General features: G+C 40.6%; 1 protein-coding gene across 1 annotated transcript in view; it reads left to right on the top strand.

Moving 5' to 3' along the window:
• The first annotated feature begins 270 nt into the window (after window positions 1-270).
• Window positions 271-18,294, top strand: part of LOC128251972 (protein toll) — a 43,622-nt gene continuing 25,598 nt past the window's right edge. The window contains exon 1 of the mRNA XM_052979269.1: window positions 271-691. The gene's annotated coding sequence lies outside the window, so the exon portion shown is untranslated. The remainder of the gene's footprint in view (window positions 692-18,294) is intronic.

The following is an 18,294-nucleotide window of genomic DNA, read 5'->3' as shown; positions in this document are numbered from 1 at the left end:
CATAAGGGTCTGCGCATTGGCTTTTACGTTTATCACTCATACGTTCTGTTACCTCTTGATCAAATATTTTATTTTCATATTAATTATTGTTAAATGATAGTCTAATATGGAAATGAATATTTCCAATTTCCAGCAATTAATATACTTTAGTTAGTCTAATATCTCATAGATGGAGTCGAGGGTATCTGGCTGGCGACTCCATCATTCTCTCTTCTCTTCGTCCGTATTAAGCGCACTTGCCAGCAGTTTCAGCGCTCAATTTCAGTCGAGTTCAGTTTTTTTCGAACCGCCGACGTGAACGCACGCAGAGCGCTTGCCGCAGTTGGATTTTTGATTTGATTTTTCACAAGCCAGAGTCGCGCGCTGGAGAGTTGTGGGCCGCTTTTGTTTGTCTCTTTTTTGTGACCAGCGATTTGGCAACCGATGCGAATAAGCCACGCTAAGAGCAACGCAACGGGACGCAGCATAAAAAACCCAAGACACAAGGCGCAATTAAATGCAAATGTGTGAAAGTGTAGCGTAAAAAGCCACAAATTTCGCGGCTCAAAAGTGCGAACAAGCGCGAACAGAAAAGCTGAGAGTGCCAGTGCGTGATTGTTCGTGCCAGCTACATAAACCAAATAAATATTAATATTTGCTGAGGAGATTGGACCAGCAGCTAACCTCACATTTAATAAAACGTATTAAAACGGTAAGTATTTACGCCTTCTTGTTCAGGCATTACACTTTGAACCTCGCCATCCCGCTCTGTCTCGTTATCTCCCATCCATTTGCGCTTTGTGCTAAGCTTCGCTTGGCGCGCGTTTAGCCATGCTATCTCTTTCCCACTCGCCGATCAATCCAATTCGTCTATAATTGCACAGAAAAAAATTAATATGATATTAGGTATTTATTGAACCAGATATATTACATAAAATTGAATATCAAAAACCTTTGATAAGCTCAAAAGTTCTCGCATTGGTTGGCCTTAAACCAGGAATTAGAAATTTAAATACCTACATTTTTACGTATATTAAAGTCCATTTTTTTCTGTGCAACTAAGCGAAAAATAACTGTTACAACAATTGATACCGTTGCACAATTATCCCCAGTGTTTGTGTGTGTCACTTGTTGTTCACAATTTCCGTGGTTTTTCTCGTTACTTTCCTGGGAAATGTGAAAAATGCTGCACTGCAGCTGCAAGTGCTCTTCGGCCTTGGGGTGTGTTTTGCGTTTTGGCCAAAAAGAAGAAAAAAACGAAAACAAAGTCACACGCACTCAAAGCTCCCAGCCAGCATATTAGCACTCCGATTTTGGCCAAAAACCAGTTTCGATTCGAAACAAGCAGACAGCAAAAGTTTATTTACATCCAAAGAGAGCTTCGTTCAACAGGTTTTTGTTGCGGGGACTTTTATTTGTTAAGAAGGTGGGAATTTCTGGGTAATGCAGTTAGTCTTTGTGCAATTAAACGAACTTGATTTAGCCGATTATTTATAGAACCTTTCGATTGAAGATAAACAAAGTTTCCAGTTACATGGATATTCCATGTAAGAAAAGGGCTGTGAATCTTGGGTTTGCTAGGGTCAATACATGAAAATGTTAGTTTTTATTTAATTACGTTAATGTATACGGAACTGTTAGATTGAGGATGCTGGGAATGATGGAAAATTAAATGCAAAATACTGTATGACGTAAATGATACAAGTTAAGAATGTCGTTGTTTTTAATTTGTGTTCCCCAGACCCGGGGTTCGATGACTTTTTTACGTTTTCAATTGAGATTTCGGCTGGAATTACAGTACAATATTAAGGTAAATAAGAATAATGTCCTGAATGTTTTTAGACATTTAGACATTTCAAAATGTCATGTGACCTATAATTGACCTCATCTTTTGTGTTTAATGTCAGTGTGGGCTTTTCCAATGTCCCTAAATCTCTTTTTATTTGATAACATTTTAGCATTGGCTGTATAAGTTTTCGAGATAATACTAGGCTACGGTTTCTATTAAAAGTTCAAAGCTTATCAGGATTCAGAAACTGCGCTTTTAAATAAAAAAAAAAAATAGATGCTTGATTTTTAAATATTTATACTAGGTACCTATATAAAATGAAGCGTAATTTTTTCCGATAGTCAGCAACCTTCTCCTTTTGAGCTTCTTCAGCATTGCCTTTGGCTTTTCCAAGTACTTGTAGTCTGGATTTGGGTTAAGATTTTTCCTCCTTGGCCCAGATCAAAGGCAGCTACAACAATGGCAGCAAAAAAATGTGAGTCTCCGTCTATGAAGGTAAAATTGCGGAAGTCATTTAACAATCTACTTAACTTCTGCCAAAAAAAAAAAAACAAAAAAAATGAAGTAGAAAACGGCAAACTGGAAACGTTCAAGATGCTCCGCTTGGGTCTTTGGTCTTTGGCCACGTTAGAAAGTAGCTGTAATTGTGGCTCCGTTATTGTTATGGCCAAACCGCCACTCGTTCAACTGCAGGCGGTAAAAGTTGCCCAAAATGAATTGTCATACACGTTTGTTATAAATATTTCTGCACTGTCTGACAATAAGACAGTCATACTCATTTGAGATTCATTGTTTGTATTCTCTCTTTTCTGTTGTTTTTTTTTTGTTTTTCGTTTTTAAAGGGCGTATGTCCACCGACTTGATAAGCGAAAAGACAGAAAAACAATGTTTAAAGCAAACTTCGGTTAGGTTAGGTTTTTACATCTGCCAAGTGTTTTTAAGCTGTTTTGCTATTTCACTCTACGTTATTGGCGGCTTGTGTTTATAATTAGCACGTCGGCTTTGAGTGTTTCTATGACTTGCGCTCCGCTCAGCGGGATGAGTCAGCTTCCGAGAGCGATCGATCGCCCAGATGTCTTACTCTCTCGATCTCCGATCAACGGGCGGTTAAACCCAAAGTCAAACCAGATCAGTGACGTTAATGGTGAGACTACACAGAAACAAATAAAACCTTAAACCAAAACAATACTATCCGAAGCTGAAATATGTGAATACTAAACTAACCGATATATGTTATAAGGAACTTTAAAGATAATAACATTAAGTATTTCTATATGAAAAAATAATAAATAACCGAACGAGAATTTCTCTTCAAAATTTTCTTTTATTATGCGCTAGCATTCATTCGATTGAAAATAAGATAGACCTGCCCGACCGGTCAGAGAGTTTATTTCGTTGCATTCAATTAATTAATTCCCATTTTATTGCTTCAGCTGACCATAAAATCGTGACAGAAAGAAGAACCATAGGTTCCCCACTGCGACATTCTGTGGACTGAAATGAAGTCGTTGCACTTGCTTTCACCCTAATGCCTTCATCAGCTGCACAAACGAAAAATCTCATTAATTTTCCACTGTCTGTCTATCTTTGGGTTATCTCTCTATTGTTTGCCCTCGTCCTTTTTTTTTTCGTTTGGCCCTACCTGCTTGCACGAATTTCCCTTTATGAATTTTTTGGTCGCGACATGTTTTCTGATCCGTGTCCTGTGCGCTGCTCTAGTTCATTAGATGGACTTGGCTAATCGATTTCCATAATCAAACAGCTGGCGCCGCAGTGTTCTTTCACCGAATGAGACATACCAAATTAAGCGGAGTTAATGTTGATATAATAAACCTCTGGCAGGCCCAATTAGGCCTCTCTCTCTCTCTCTCTCCTCACCTGGCAGACCCACATATTTTCTCATTTGAATAAAGAAACACGGCCACAGCAGGGGAAACATTAGACGCGCCTAAACGTGGAAATTAGCGGCCACAGAAAACCAACAAAATAAAATTTCAAAAAAAAAAAACAAGCATACAAAAAAGAGAAATTTAATTAAAGCCGAATAGAAGAAATGCCTAAATTTAGTCACCCAAAACACCCAAACACCCACCTGGCATGTAATATTTGTAACCTCAGAGCGGGGGGAAAAAACGTGTAATTTTCACGGTCCCCGAGCTGCAGCTTTTCACCAACTTGACGGGTCAGACCGGCGCAATGATTAGGGTCAGCGAGGGGTGGGAATACCCGAAAAGGAAAACTCCTGGCATCCAGCAGCAAAAGCAGCAACAGCAACAGCAGCAGCAGGTTGCCAACAATTTTTGCTTATAATTTTCCATTTTCATCTTCCTTCTTTGCCTCGCTTTGTTCTGGCCGAGATAAAAGCATTTGTCATTAGCATAAAATGTTCCGGCTCAGGTTTTGATCTGGAGTTTGGCCCAAAAAAAATGTGAATATTTGAACTTCATTAGTGGGCCAGCGAGCCCTAATGGGCACTTGGCTATAATTAAAATTTAAGCTAATTTTAATGCTCAGAAAAAATGAGGAGCATAGAGCTGTAAGTCAGTAACAATCTGGGCCAAATATTAAAAACACCTCAAATGGTGAGTGGTCACCGCTTGATTGGATTTTAAGAATGAGATACGAACTCCAAGAAACCCGAAGTGAAAGATAATGTAAGAAAATGGAAAAGCCTACGCTTACCTATTGATGGGCATTCACTGATAGCATTGCCCACGCAAACAAAGGTTGCCATTAAGAACAGGAAAAGCCTCTTTTGTGAGTGCAACCAAAAGACGATCGCGCCATCATGCCTCGCCAAACACCCTTGACATTTAAAGAACCCTCGCCAACGTCTCAAGATTCAAGTTGCTGATAAGTCAAAAATATACTTAGATGGCCAAGATGTTACGATAGCACTCCCAAGGGCCAACACTCAACACTCATCGCTTCGCGTGGATGGTCAGCAATTGAAGGGACTGCTACTCCTCGTTAATGATTGATATCCGCCGGGAGGACCTTGGAAAATGTTTAGCCGCACAAACACATTGTGCTGACATGATCCCCAATAACCAAAATGCCAGGTTCCAGCCCCTCGAATTTACATCAGTGGCATATCAGTGGAAAATTTAATAGCACATTAAGGGCGGACAAGGACTAACATTTGCATTCCTAATGAGAAGGCCGCCACGCACATACACCACACACACATAACCCAACAACAGTACAACAGCCAAACTGCAATTGCTGGGGACAGTCGAAGTCGGAATTATATAGCAATCAGTCGTGAACTTAAATGTGTCAATATGGTCGGACAAAGAGGGGCATCGGGAGTATCGGACTGCCTGCAATTTTTATGCAGCCTTTATAAACAATTCACTTCCCAGCGAAATCGGAGCAAGACTGATGGCCAGGGAACATGTAAATCAATACACAAACAAATTATAAATGCAAACAGAGAGGGGCAGACAAGTTGGCCAGACAGGAGCGAAATGTCCGACTGTTTGCACAGATTGACGCCATTAAAATCAACATATGACATTTTTTTGTGGACCCCGGTCTGGCCTGGTCTCTGCCCTCGGCACATACGAATGGGAATACATATAAAAATCCAGGCCACCTCTTAGATGGCAGTCAATGATAATCAGCCAGCGACGGACCCACAACCAGAATTCAAACTCAAACCCAAACCCAAATCTGAGCCCGAGAGTCTTGCATGTTTTAAGCTGCCCGCTGTGTGGATCCACACAAGAGGTCGTAAAACAGAGTGTCATAAACATAAAATTGAATTTGATTTTCTGCCCGCTATCTCTCGGGTCTTTCCCACTCTGGGACAGTTTTAGGGTGTGATTAATTTTTAATCGAGTCGCGTGGGCAGACCTTGAAAGACCCCAAAAGTGCCGCGCATGTAAAATTGATTTCAGATGTTAAATCCAACATTCCCGTACAAATTAATTGCTGTTATTATTAGGACAATGCGCATTAATTATGAACGAGCAGGCTTAGATTATATCACAAGTGTCCAAGCACTGTCCGAAGTCATAACCATAGTCATACTTTTTAATGGCCCATAAACCTGAAGGGGCTGAGAACATTATCGATATTCTCTGTGTGCATACACATGTACGAGTATGCCTAATTTATGGCCAAGTCAGCACAGAAAGTTTAATGAACCTGCAGCTTAAAATCGTAACTTCTACGGCTCCCGCCCATTACGATCCGCCTATCTGCCGCGCACCAGGCGAGTTATTAAAACTGACAAGTCTGAGAGCCGCCACCGGAGCGAAGCTCAAGAAAAGACCCCAAATTGAAACTCAAAAATATGTTACAAGACGGCATACAGTGCGTCACACTTTGTTAGGGCATCAGAGGCCTCACAGCAAGTCGGGTTTTACAGAAAATAACTAGAGAAATCACAGATAATGTGAGCTCTCATGGTGAGGTATTAAAATAAGAGAAAGCTAAACTATTGCTTGCAAAAAAAATTAAAATATATAAGAGATCATTGGTAATAGCAAAGGTGTTAACTAATTTTTTTATTTTTTACATATGTATATTACTTAAGATATTTACGCTTTACAAAGCAAAAACTTCAACAAACTATTAATGTTATATTTGTATATCGATTTTTATTATTTGTGTTTTTATGTTGACGAAATTTCTTTATACATTTTTTTTTTATAATTGATACAATAAGTCTTTGTCAAATTCCAAATTATAATGTTGCTATATGATTATTGAAAGTTTAAGTATCTAATCATTAACCTATATCATTGCTTCACAAATGCTTGAGTTATCGATGAAAATTGATTCATTGCCCGGCGCTTCTTACGAGACTTAAAGCCCTCTGACGCACTGTACTTTGAACCTAGTTTATACATATGCAAGTAGGAAATGACTGTGGCTTACTCACACATAACGGGGACGTCTGTGGTTGCATTCGTCGTGATCGCGGCTGTGTGGCAACACCTTTGATGCGGCTGCGCATGCGCCGTGAATGACTGCCGAGGAATGCATTTTCCAATAATTTAGTTAGCGCGATAAATTGGGAGATGGTAAGAGGCTTCTACTTCGTCTTCGACTTAATGCAATTTTGTGGCTGACCAAATTACTGATGGATCTACCTCGATTATGTTAATCGAGGAGGGAGCCTAGCGTGAGAATCGTGCCCAGCAGTGCCTTAATGCCGAGGTTTTCACTTAAACCGGCTTAGGCCAAAATAGGAGGATGGGATTTCTTTCACTGTCGGCAAACAGACGAGTCCAATTTTGGGCTCTGAGCCATTTGACAAATAAGACTTTTCATGTCGACATCATCGCGCTGTGCCAGCATGTTTCTCGTTTCGTTTTGTAATTATTTTCCAAAGCAGCAAAACTAAAAAGGAGAATTTTGTTTTCATGAAAACTGTCAGGGGCCACAACTAACAACAGACACAAGATAAATAAAGCACTGCTTATTGCTGTCCTTTGGTTGTTTGTTTTGTTTGTCATGAAAACAGGATAAAAAAAAGGCTGGCTAAAAAGAAAACGAAGCTCTAGAGGAAACTTCCATCATTTGGTCGAGAAAATTAATTAAAAGATAATGACGATTTCGCCGTTTGAGCTCTAAACACACACAGATATTTTGGCAGAAAGCAATTAGAAGCCACCAACTATGCGAAATAGTTTCGGGGCTTTTGGCCTATCCCCAATCGGTCTTAACCGTGTCAGCCCACCCCAAGTCGCCGACCTGATGACCTGTTTGCATGTCTGCCACTTTGCCTGTCGACACTGATGCCCTGCCATGCTAAATGTTGATCAATTATATCGGTTCTTTGGGGAGCCCTAGCAATTAGAGTTGTCCCTGGCAAATGCATCCACACCATCCATCAACTGAGTTGAGTTTGTTCTAATCCAGTATATTATATTCCTTTTTGTATTTGCAGGTAAGCAGAAAGCACTGAGAAGCTTCAAGTATGCGAATTTTGTTCTTTTTTTCCTCTTTGAGTGAGTATATAAGGATTTCTTTTGAAGATGGGTCGTTTCCTGCTTATTCAAACGAATGGAATTTGTTTTGTTTACCGCATTTCAATTGTCCGCACTCATTCTATTTATGAGAACTCAAGCATAAACTGAAAACTTTCCCACACAAAATCATCCTGTCATCCAGAGGCAGCGCTAGAAGGCTTTGGCCCCAGGATGAAAGCATAAATATTAATGAATATTTAAAAAGCTTTTTAAGTTTTGTTTAAGTTCACCATCTAAATCCCCTTTGGCTCATACATGGCAGGCACACTCTAGTTGTAGCGAATTAACATTCAGAACGCCTCGAGCTCGGCATTTGAGTGTTTGCAGGGCATTTAAGTTAAGTCGAGCTTAAAACTTCCTCTGACATTCATTCTTTTCTTATCTTGTTGTGGCTGGGAAAGCGGATAAGCCAAGCTAAGGGGATTTCATGAAGTTACAGAGGCAATACTGAAATTTCACGCCTCACCAGAATATCGATTAGAATTGTTCAATTTCAATTATCATCCAGGCCGAGGAGGGGCCCATCCAGAAAATGAAAAGATTTTCCCAGATGATGACAACGATAATGAGCAATGGCCAAGGGCGGGGATTTTGGGCCTCGGCTGGTCGAGCGGGAAACATGGAAAACGTGAAACGTGAATTGCATAAAGTTTAACACTAAATAGCCCCCAAAACAAAATTGCTGACTTTCAGCGGCCGCTTCGATGGAGTCTCAAATTGGGATTCTCGAGCGCGCCCTTTTGTCGATTGATAAGCCAATAAAATGAAATAAAACAAAATTAATGAGCAGCCGTTCGTGCTGAGCCAGCAACATTGGAAAATTGCGCAAAAATAAATTAAATTAAGCGTTTGTTTCCCAGGATTTTTCCCCAGCCCCCCAATTCCGGACACAAAATCGAATAGCGTCGTCTCGAGCCGAAGATGTATGGCATTTTAAAAAGTTTTAGCCCAATTTAGCCCAGTTGATTGTAAATAAGTACATATACACATACACACAGCGAGACGACGACATCTTCAAATCGAAAATCGTGACAGGAATGCATGAGAGCAAATGTCCCAGGGGCTCGAAGAGGTGCCCTATTCCACTCTGGTTTATTTATCCCTAGATCGCCTTAATTGCAGCACACAACGGCACACATTTGATTCAATCAAATATAGCCATTGATTTTGTGTCTTATTATTGCGCCTTTTGCTTTACGTTTTTTTGAATGACTTCTTCGTATAATTGAAAATGCTTTTACTTTTTCTTATTTTTTTCTGTTGCAAGAGGGCAAGACGTTCTGGCGTGGAAATTTATTTAAAGCGAAAGCATTTTCAATTAATTTGCCAGCAGCGGTTTTGGTGCCAGCCGGCAATACCGCAAAACAGCCGCAAAGAATTTTATTTATTTATATTGAGCTTGCCGGAGCAAAAGTGTCAAAGGAGAGCCGGGTAAAAGGACGCAGGGCCCGGCAGAGTCCTCTCCTTGCCGCTTTTCATGTAGATTTTATTTGCGACAAGCAGCCGCGAGTCAACAAACATAAGCACATACCCATTCCCATACCCATTCCCATTCCCATACCAACACCCAGGCCAAGAAATTGAATTTTACATGTATTTTTAATATTTACCAAGCGGCAGCAGCCAGCAACAACAATAAAAACGAGAGGGACTTGTTTGTCTTGTTTGCGCCCCAAAGGCAGCTACAGTTTTTGATGTATGAATACCCTTGATGTGGCTCCGGGTCCTCAAACTTTCTGTTGGGGTTTAAAAGAATAATTTGTTATATTTTTTAAGTTTTCGTAGAGGCAGTGTGTGTGCATTGGGTACTTTGCTTAAACTTTTTGCTATCGATAGTTTTGTTATTTCTAATATTTATGGCTGAGTTGAGTAATATTATAAGGAATTGTTTAATTTTAAAGCTTACTCAACTGCTGATTTTGTTTCTAAACATTTAATTTTAATCTATTGTTAGGTTTTGTTTATTTCTTGGATGAATTGAGATTTCTTTCTGTTTTGTTGATTACATATTTTAAAAATTTAGTTTAGGTAAAAAAATAAAAAGTTTTTTATGCTTTTTCGACTTGGTTTTTTTTTTTATACAAACTAAAGATGATATACCTAAACGATACTCTAAGTTTGAGACTGTCTTTCTCAGACAACAGCCTCATCTGCATCCCTTTTATCGTTGAGAAAACAAAAAATGAAGGCAAAACATATTGAATTTCACCGCTGTCCCAGGGTTCTTTGCAGCTTTGTTATCATTTTTTTTTGTTAGGGCTCTACTTGTTATAATAAAATGGAAAATATTTGTTAACGTTTTTATGCAAATCAATGACGCTGGCGCGAGCTAAGCAAATGCGGCTGGCCCACTGTCAATGGGGCGGGGAAAAAAGGAAAAGCGTTTGGGGGAATTTATAATAAAATTTTGACATGGCGACAGAACAACTTGACAGCCATAAAACATCAAAAAGTTATCGTTCCATCGCCATCCGCACCGAATCCCTCTGCATCAGCCGCGGGCGAATGGGATGGACATGTGTCCTGGCTCCTCCAAGCAAACCGTTTTTCATTTTTTTCTTGTTCTGCTGGTGCCTTTCGAAAATTTAAAATCAAGAAAATGCGGGAATTACGTTTGTTTTTGCCTCCTTGGCTCTCCTTTCGTTTTTTGTGTAGTCCTTGTTTTCATCATCAGCAGTGAAATGCATAAAGTTTTTCGCAAAAGTTGCTCGCTGGATTTGTTTGTCGCAAAGGGTCGACAATGGAGATGACTTGTGGGGTGGGGGTGGGATCGAATGGAAGGAATGGGGTATGGAGCAAGTCGAAGGATCTGGAGACTGTGAAAGTTTGGCCCGCTGTTCGCTGGGATTTTGCTGGGGTATTAGCGTTGTTAGTCCCACGTTTTGCCTGTGTTATGCTTGATTTTGCCTCTCTTCGCATGGCCCTTTCCCCAATTTCTTTGCCATCTCTCCCTACTTTTGCCTTACTTTTCTTTTCCCTCAGTTGACTTGACTTCAGTTCGCCTTTGGCCCCGGCATGAAATTTGCTCTGGTGCGTATGTGCGAATGTTTTGGGGGGGGGACGAGATTTGTCAGCGCAAGTCAAAAAGGCTCGGGAATCTTTTTCTTGCGGTTAGAGGCGAAACCAATTTGTAGATTTGAAAAGTTTCTCTTCAAAACCGTTAACAGGACACTTTGAATATGCCAAAGAGGCGGGGATGAGAGTCCTTTTCCGACTTCTTGGCATTTTTTTTTTTTCATGCTTTTTGACACTTGGCAGCGCCGAGGACAAGCGAATAAGTTGGCAGGCAACTGACATTGAACGAGAAGTTGGCTTTTATTAGCTGCGAGAGACCCTTCAAGTATCTGGTAATAAGTTTTCCAGATTGTCCCTAATAACCAAGATAAAGGAGAAAAGAAAAAAGTCTGCCCTGGTATTCCTGAATTCTTTTGTGCCCAGTCACTTTGGTCCCCTTCAATAGAAACCCATGCTCACCTTTTATCATTCACATCCTGCTATTCAAACGAAGCAAATATAAATTCCGAGATAGAAATCTATATGGTGTGCATATTTCGCGCACCTTGACTTGTTTGTTTTTCAGCTCTCTCTCTCTGGTTCTTTCACTTTCAATAAAAAAGCATAATTCTTGTTTTACAACGCAAGGCCGCCAAGGATAATACCTTGAATCGCCATGCCAACGCAGAGCAACAGGGACGGCAAACAGATTCCCTCGAAAGGCAAACGCCTATGTGCCGAGTGTGATAAAGGGGATTTAAGATTCACCAAACGATAAATTGCGGTAAAAGGTGTCTCCCAGTCTGTGCACCAAGGATCCGTATCCTGCGGCCTGGTTTTGCTGATAGCCAAAATCTTTTGCATTGAAAAACATGATTTTTAACTGACAGAGCTGAATGGCGAATCCGACAGCCTTACTGTGTGTGTAAGAGTGCTGTTTGCACGGTGCACAAATGAAATGAGATTTCCCAGCAGAGATAGAAATGCTCACTCACTTACATAGAAAAAAATTTCTGATTACCTCAAAAAAAGTTTCTTCATATCATAGTATAAGTAATATCATTACGTAGGCTTGGTTTAAGAAATTGGACTTTTAAACAAAATAGTTATTAGTAAATTAATTTCAATTTCAAATTTAATTATTTAAAAAGACTTGGCTTTAGCAATTGGAACTTGAAATTAAAAACTCCCAAATAGCCTATAATCTAAACCATTTGTATATTCCTTAATTTATATGAAACCATATCATCAAGGTTAATTTTTTCACATTTGGCCTGAATTTATTAGAAACAACATTCCAAATTTTTTGGGTGCACACTTACGCATACAAACGCGAAGGGAGACAAACGCACACAGGCAGGCATATATGTACACATGAACGTGTTCCCATTCAGGTGGAGTAGGTATATGAGAAATTCTCAATTTGAATGCAAACATGTTGGATTATTATGATTTTCTTCCTACCGTTGGCAGTTTTTCTTGTTAGTTTGCTTCCTTTCCTGTTTTTTGTACCCCCAATGTGGTGGATCCTGGGTATATGAGTGTGTGTGTGAGAGACTTCTGTGAGCGGAATGCCTTTGCTAGGAATCTTTTTTCACCGTGCTGTGTGACAAGTATTAAGTGCAATCAAAAGAAGATTTACAAGCGTCATGAATGAAATATTTGCACCACATATGGCCGCACACAAGAACGGCTTACAGATTGTATCTATGTCTCTATCTGCATCCGCATCTGTATCTACACTTGCGTGGCGAGTGTTTGCGCATAAAAACCCATTTGACACGGGTTGATATTTATGGTCGCCCAGCCTACTATCCAAAAACAAACAGACTAGTCTATCTTGATCAGTCACAGGTGAGTTTAATTATTGATTATGGCGGTGGCAAAAACGCGGGGGTGAGGTGGGAAAGTCGGCAGGTCAACTGGCAAAGTGAAAGGATGTGGCAAAAACTCGCTAATAAATTTGTAGCTCCTCTGTCCGTGAAAGCGTGGCTTTTGACTTGTTGTTTGTTGTTTTTTGTTCGTATCGGCGTTTTGGGGTTTCGTTACATTTTCCCAGGCGACGGTAGTCGCATGACTTTTGAATAACCTTTCCCACAATTGTTTGCGCTTGTTGTGCACCAAATTGCACAGACAATTGCCAGAGACCCGATCACTTGGAGCTTCAGATACCCAGGTACCAAGTATCTGCTGGATTCACAGCTTCAGGTTGGATTCGAGCCCACAGTTGATTGGCGCAGCTCGCTATCGCATTCGCATATTCATGATGACACACACATGTGCATGCATAACTAAGCAATCCAATCCGGCAAACTGGAGTTCGCCTCCATGATTTAGCAATTGAGACGACGACGAACGTCGAACGACGATTAAGATGCGCCATCTGGCTGGATTACATTGAATTGACTTTTGAGCTATAATTGATGGCTTTCCAATTCACAGCCGTGGGTGGGGAAGGGAAGGAAGGACAGAGAGGCTCAGCCATATGGTTAGAAGTCGATATCCACCCGAGCCTTTGATGTAATACAATGCGCGCTTCTCGCTTTTGACACTCTCCAAAAATTAATGATCTGGCAAGCCGCAAAATCCAAGCTGCTCGATTGTGGCTGTGGATGGCAGTTAATAAACGAGTACTCTCATGAGTGGCGGTTCTTCTGGTTTCAGTTGGGTTTTAGCTTTCGCAGCAGATTGTTCATTTAGGAAGAGTGGCACTTCTTTAATTGATAATCCATTGGCTGATGATAATTGCAAAAATAAAGAAGAGTTCATTAGCATAAAAAATCACAAGATATATACATACTTCTTATCTCGATTTGCAAACATATTTACGTACTGACTAGAAATAATTTTATTATGTCATGAATCATTTCGCTATCTGTGCGTTGTTCAAAATTTTAAAACCAAAAATATTTTAATATATTTTTAGGTTTCTGTGACTCACATTTATCCGAAGAAAGTTTAAGTTTCATAAACCAACCTGCATTCTTTTTTAAGAAGTTAGACATGAGCAGCCATTTAGAAAGCGATTTGTTCAGACATTTTTTGGGCAGTTATCAGAAGCTAATGGTTTCGCTGATAATTCCCCAAATGCCTTTCTTGTCTTTGGAGCATAATTTCGTCGCAGGCCAAATGATGTGTGTGTATATATATACAATGTGTGCGCCAGCTGCCTTGTGAGCGCCTCGTAAAATGGCCGTCGAAAAATGGTTTCGAAACGGCAGTAAAAATCGATGCACACCAGATATATACCCCACAATATACCCAGCATGTGTGAATATTTTTATGAGCAATTTGCAAGAGTGCTTTAAAGTGAAAAGCGTGTTCGCTTGGACGAAGACCAGCGCGTGGAATGATATGCTAAGGTAAAAGGTAGAAATGTGGAGAGCAAGGCCTTGGCAAACAAACATTGCGCATACGCCGTGTTAATTTGCATTGTTATCAGACGCCGCCACTGCGGTTCCCTGATGCGCGTCTTTCGAGCCAACCGAGGGCATGGAGACCGCCTGCCAGGCAACAAAGCCACATCCTTACTGTTTTGGTTGCTTGCCGCACCACGTGGCGTATGCGTAACTCCATACGCCCCCGCATCGTGGCTTCGCTTTTGTTTTTATGCCGTATGTGTATGTGTATGCGTTATTAAATTTATTTGACTTGACGTGCGCACACACAGAGGGCAGCAAGCAGCAGCATAGAGAAAATGGTCTGAGGATGCGGATGCGGATGGCTAAGAGGAAAGGAAATGGCAACAACAAACATCGACAGCAGACAGAAGGAAGTTGCTCCCAAGGATTCGGGTTTCGAGTTTGCGGCTGATGGTGGCTATGCAACTGCCCCAACGGTTCTCCCTTACATTTCTCATTCTCATTTAATATTTAAATTGCTTGTGGTTAAAATATCTCATGTGCTCTTGTGGCAATTTATATTTTAAATTATTAATTCTGCCTTATTACGTTACACATACAACATCTCCTGCCTTTCTATCCCGCTCTCCCGTTTCGCCAGCTCAATTTCAAGCTTGACTTCATATTTATTCAAAAACATACGCCATGCCCAAGCAACAGCTCACATGACTTAGTTTTTTCGGTGGAGAAGGGAATGTGCGGATTTGCTTTGGGTACGCAATTGAATTTGGTTTCTCTTTGGATTTTCTATTTGCATTTCAAAAGGAATTTTCAATTAAAATGTCAACATTATTTAGAATTAATTTTTGAATCTATTCCATTCGCTCATGTAAAGAGGTTTCTAGGCAGGATAATTTAATTTTAGTTTGTTGTATTTTCGTTAAAGAAAATGGTTTTAGGCTTTGGAGCAAAACTAAAATAAAATGCCCATTGTGTAAACAAGAAAAATAACTTTACAGCATTTGAATACAATTAAAATGCTTTCATTGAATTTTTCTTGCCTACGTGCAGCTTGAGTCGTGACTTTGACTTTGAGATTGTGCAATAGGTATTCCGGTTTTATTTCAATGAGTCAGCTTATCCTACTGCAAATTTATTTTAGTTTTTCGCACCAATTTACTTTTGAGTCTTTTTGTAATACAGGGAAGTGTAAAAACGTTCTATAAAATTCATTTAAACTGTATAAATGCAGATAAAGAGTGCGAGCTGCGATGTACAACTCTGTTTCACTGACTATCAAGCCGCAATCCCCCTCAACTCTTTTGACTACATTCATATCGCTCTCTGTGCCTGATGGGTATTAAAAACAAATACATTTTATTCATGGCTGCATATTAAAGTTTTTGGGGAATTATTATTTCACTGCGGTTTGTACTTGCGCTGCGACGACCAACATTCTCACTTCTTTCGTTGGTAAAGTTTTGTATTCCATTCAAATTGTTCTGCTTTTTTTGTGAAACGCATATAAATTGTATATCCTTTATTTACGCATAACTTTTCCTCGCGTGTTGCACAACAAAAGTTGTATAAAACCGCTGAAGTGCTATTCGCTGGAGCTGTTCGTTACCAGAATGGCTGATGAAAATAAAACTTTAATTCGTATTCATAAATTTACAATATTTTTGTTTAGTTTTCATAAGCTGCAAACTACATCATGGGTCAACACGGTAAGTTGGCGCGATTTATTGTTTAAGCAGATAAACACGCTAATTGCTCGGCATTATTTTAAGCAGCTTATATATGTCCTCCACTTCCAATTTGGTCTTAAAGCTCATCAAGCGCTTATCTGCTATCAGCACTCAGCCGACTGCTAAAAGCCGTAGATCCTGGCAACGCATTAGCAAAAACAGGACCACGTTCGAAAAAAAAATATGGGAGCCTTAATAAAAAAGGAAATGCCGCATATCAATGTGCGTGTGTGTGTGTTTGTGTGCGTGCATGCGTGGTTGTGACAAATGATACAAAGCCCTCTCGAGAGAGAGAGAAGGTTTAGCAGTTCATAGACCCCCAGAGCACCAGTCATCCAGTATTTTTCATTAGGCGCGAAAAAATATTAAACAGACGACAGGCTGAAATTATTATCCTGAATCTGGCAGCGATGATAACAAATTACGTATACGCATCACACATACGCCGCGCTGTCGCAGGAAAGCTCATCAGCGGGAGCTGGCAATCCGCATTTTTTTCTCCTCCGTCGTCCTCCTGTTATATTTAAGCATCGTTTTAGCCCCACTCGAGGCAACGTCTGGCTGTGGCAGTTGGCCCTCTAAGCTGTTGTGATTGTCAGTTGCGTTGCTAAGCTGTTTCAGGCGAAGCAGGAGCAGGAGCAGGAAGTTCCATCAGCAAACAATTGTTTACTCTGGCAGCGATGCGTGTGTTCGGGTCCTCGGGCACTTTATTATATTTGTAATATGTATTATGACATTTCTTTTATGGGCTTTTCCCACTTACCCATGATGATTTGTCGATCGAGGAATCGGCACGGCACAGTGCGTTAAGCATTTATAAAGCCGAAATGCGAGGGTGGCATAAAAACCAACTTACGTGGCCCAGCTCTCGCAGGAAGTGGGCGTAATTGCGTTTCTATGTTTGCTATTTGTATGCCTTCATGTGTTCATTTCCGCACGCAAATAAATAGGATAAAATCAGGCAATGGCCAGAGTTTGAAGCCATCCCACACCCTCGCTAGGAAAATATTGATCCATAGAAAGGGAGATGGGGGTGGCAAAAATGATCCCAAGGCTACATAAACTCATTCTTTATGAAACCCAAGCATGCCAGGATTGAAAGGGGTGTTGACAAATCCTGGGGCCCAGAGCCTGACCTGCGGCACTTCATAAAACGTAATCCGGCTTCGTGGCTGCCACGGGCGCTTATGACAAACATAATCATTAAGCCATTATTATTATTACACTTATGGCGGGCGGGTTCCGCCCACACGCACATAAATTACTGCAGGATATTGTGGGTTGGTCTGCCCTGCCAGCCCGAGCAATTCTCAATGATTTACGGTCCATATTCCGATTGCAGGCAAAGAAGGAAAGGATCCGAAGGCGTCGCCACTGCGATTCCATCGATAAACAACTCGAAATGAAATGCAATTCCGAACGAAATGCAAAAGGAAGCTTCCAGGAGTGCGTCCTGTGTCCCGTGTCCTTCGTCCCTTGTCCTTCTGCCGCAGACACCTCCTCCTGCGTATCAAGTGTGTGCACAGCCAGACTTGTCCATCTATCTGTTGGTCGATATTGGAAATCTGATTTTATGGGTTTTTATTTCGTTTGACTTTGCGCTGATTTTCAATTGCTTTCGCACCCGCTCTCTGCATTTCACCCCTTTTTCCTGGTCATACTTTTAATAATAACTTTTGTTGAGGGCGCTCTGGGTGCACCAACCGTATTCCCATTTTATCCCAGGGCGTCAAATTGTTTGTCTTTCATTCGCCACTCTCTTTACGGTCCTTGCCTTATTTTTGATTTCATGAAATATTTATGCCAGGCTTTTGGTCAACAGGGAAATTGATTTTTCTTACCACCTCTACGTACCCAGTACCCTATTTTCCTATTTTCATCATTTCCTGATTTCCCGTCGCCTGTCACGTACATACATGTGCTGCGACAGCCTGTTGAGAAACAATTACAGTTACGCCCATCGGCCAGAGGACCACGCCTACTCGCCCCACCGCCTCCTACAGAAACAGGTGTTGACATGTGTCGCGACGGCGAATTAATAAATATTTTATCATTTGTATAAACACAACATTTCATTAATTTTATATATTTGTATTTGTGGCCGCCGGCCGTGCGGGTCGGCTCTTTTTGTCTGTGACTATGCATATTCTTCTTAATTAATCGCCCATGACGCGTAGTCCTTTGTGTAAAATTATTGGTAAATGCAGCCGGCAATTAAATACTTAATGCCAAAGTGCAGAGTTAAACAGCCGCAGCAGAGAAACCAGAGGCATTGTCAACATCATCATCAACAGCAAAAGCAGCGGCAGCGTCAGCAGCATCACTACCATTATCGTTTTATTAATGGAGTGCCCCAAAAAGATGGCCATAATAAAAATAATAATAATAATAACAGCACAGCACAGTAAAGCTCAGCAACAACGATAATATGGACAATTCCTTTTTGCATGTTCTCAGTA

The sequence above is a fragment of the Drosophila gunungcola genome, chromosome 3R, assembly GCF_025200985.1.
Source record: "Drosophila gunungcola strain Sukarami chromosome 3R, Dgunungcola_SK_2, whole genome shotgun sequence".
Classification (NCBI taxonomy): domain Eukaryota; kingdom Metazoa; phylum Arthropoda; class Insecta; order Diptera; family Drosophilidae; genus Drosophila; species Drosophila gunungcola.
This window is presented reverse-complemented; position numbering and strand designations above follow the sequence as displayed.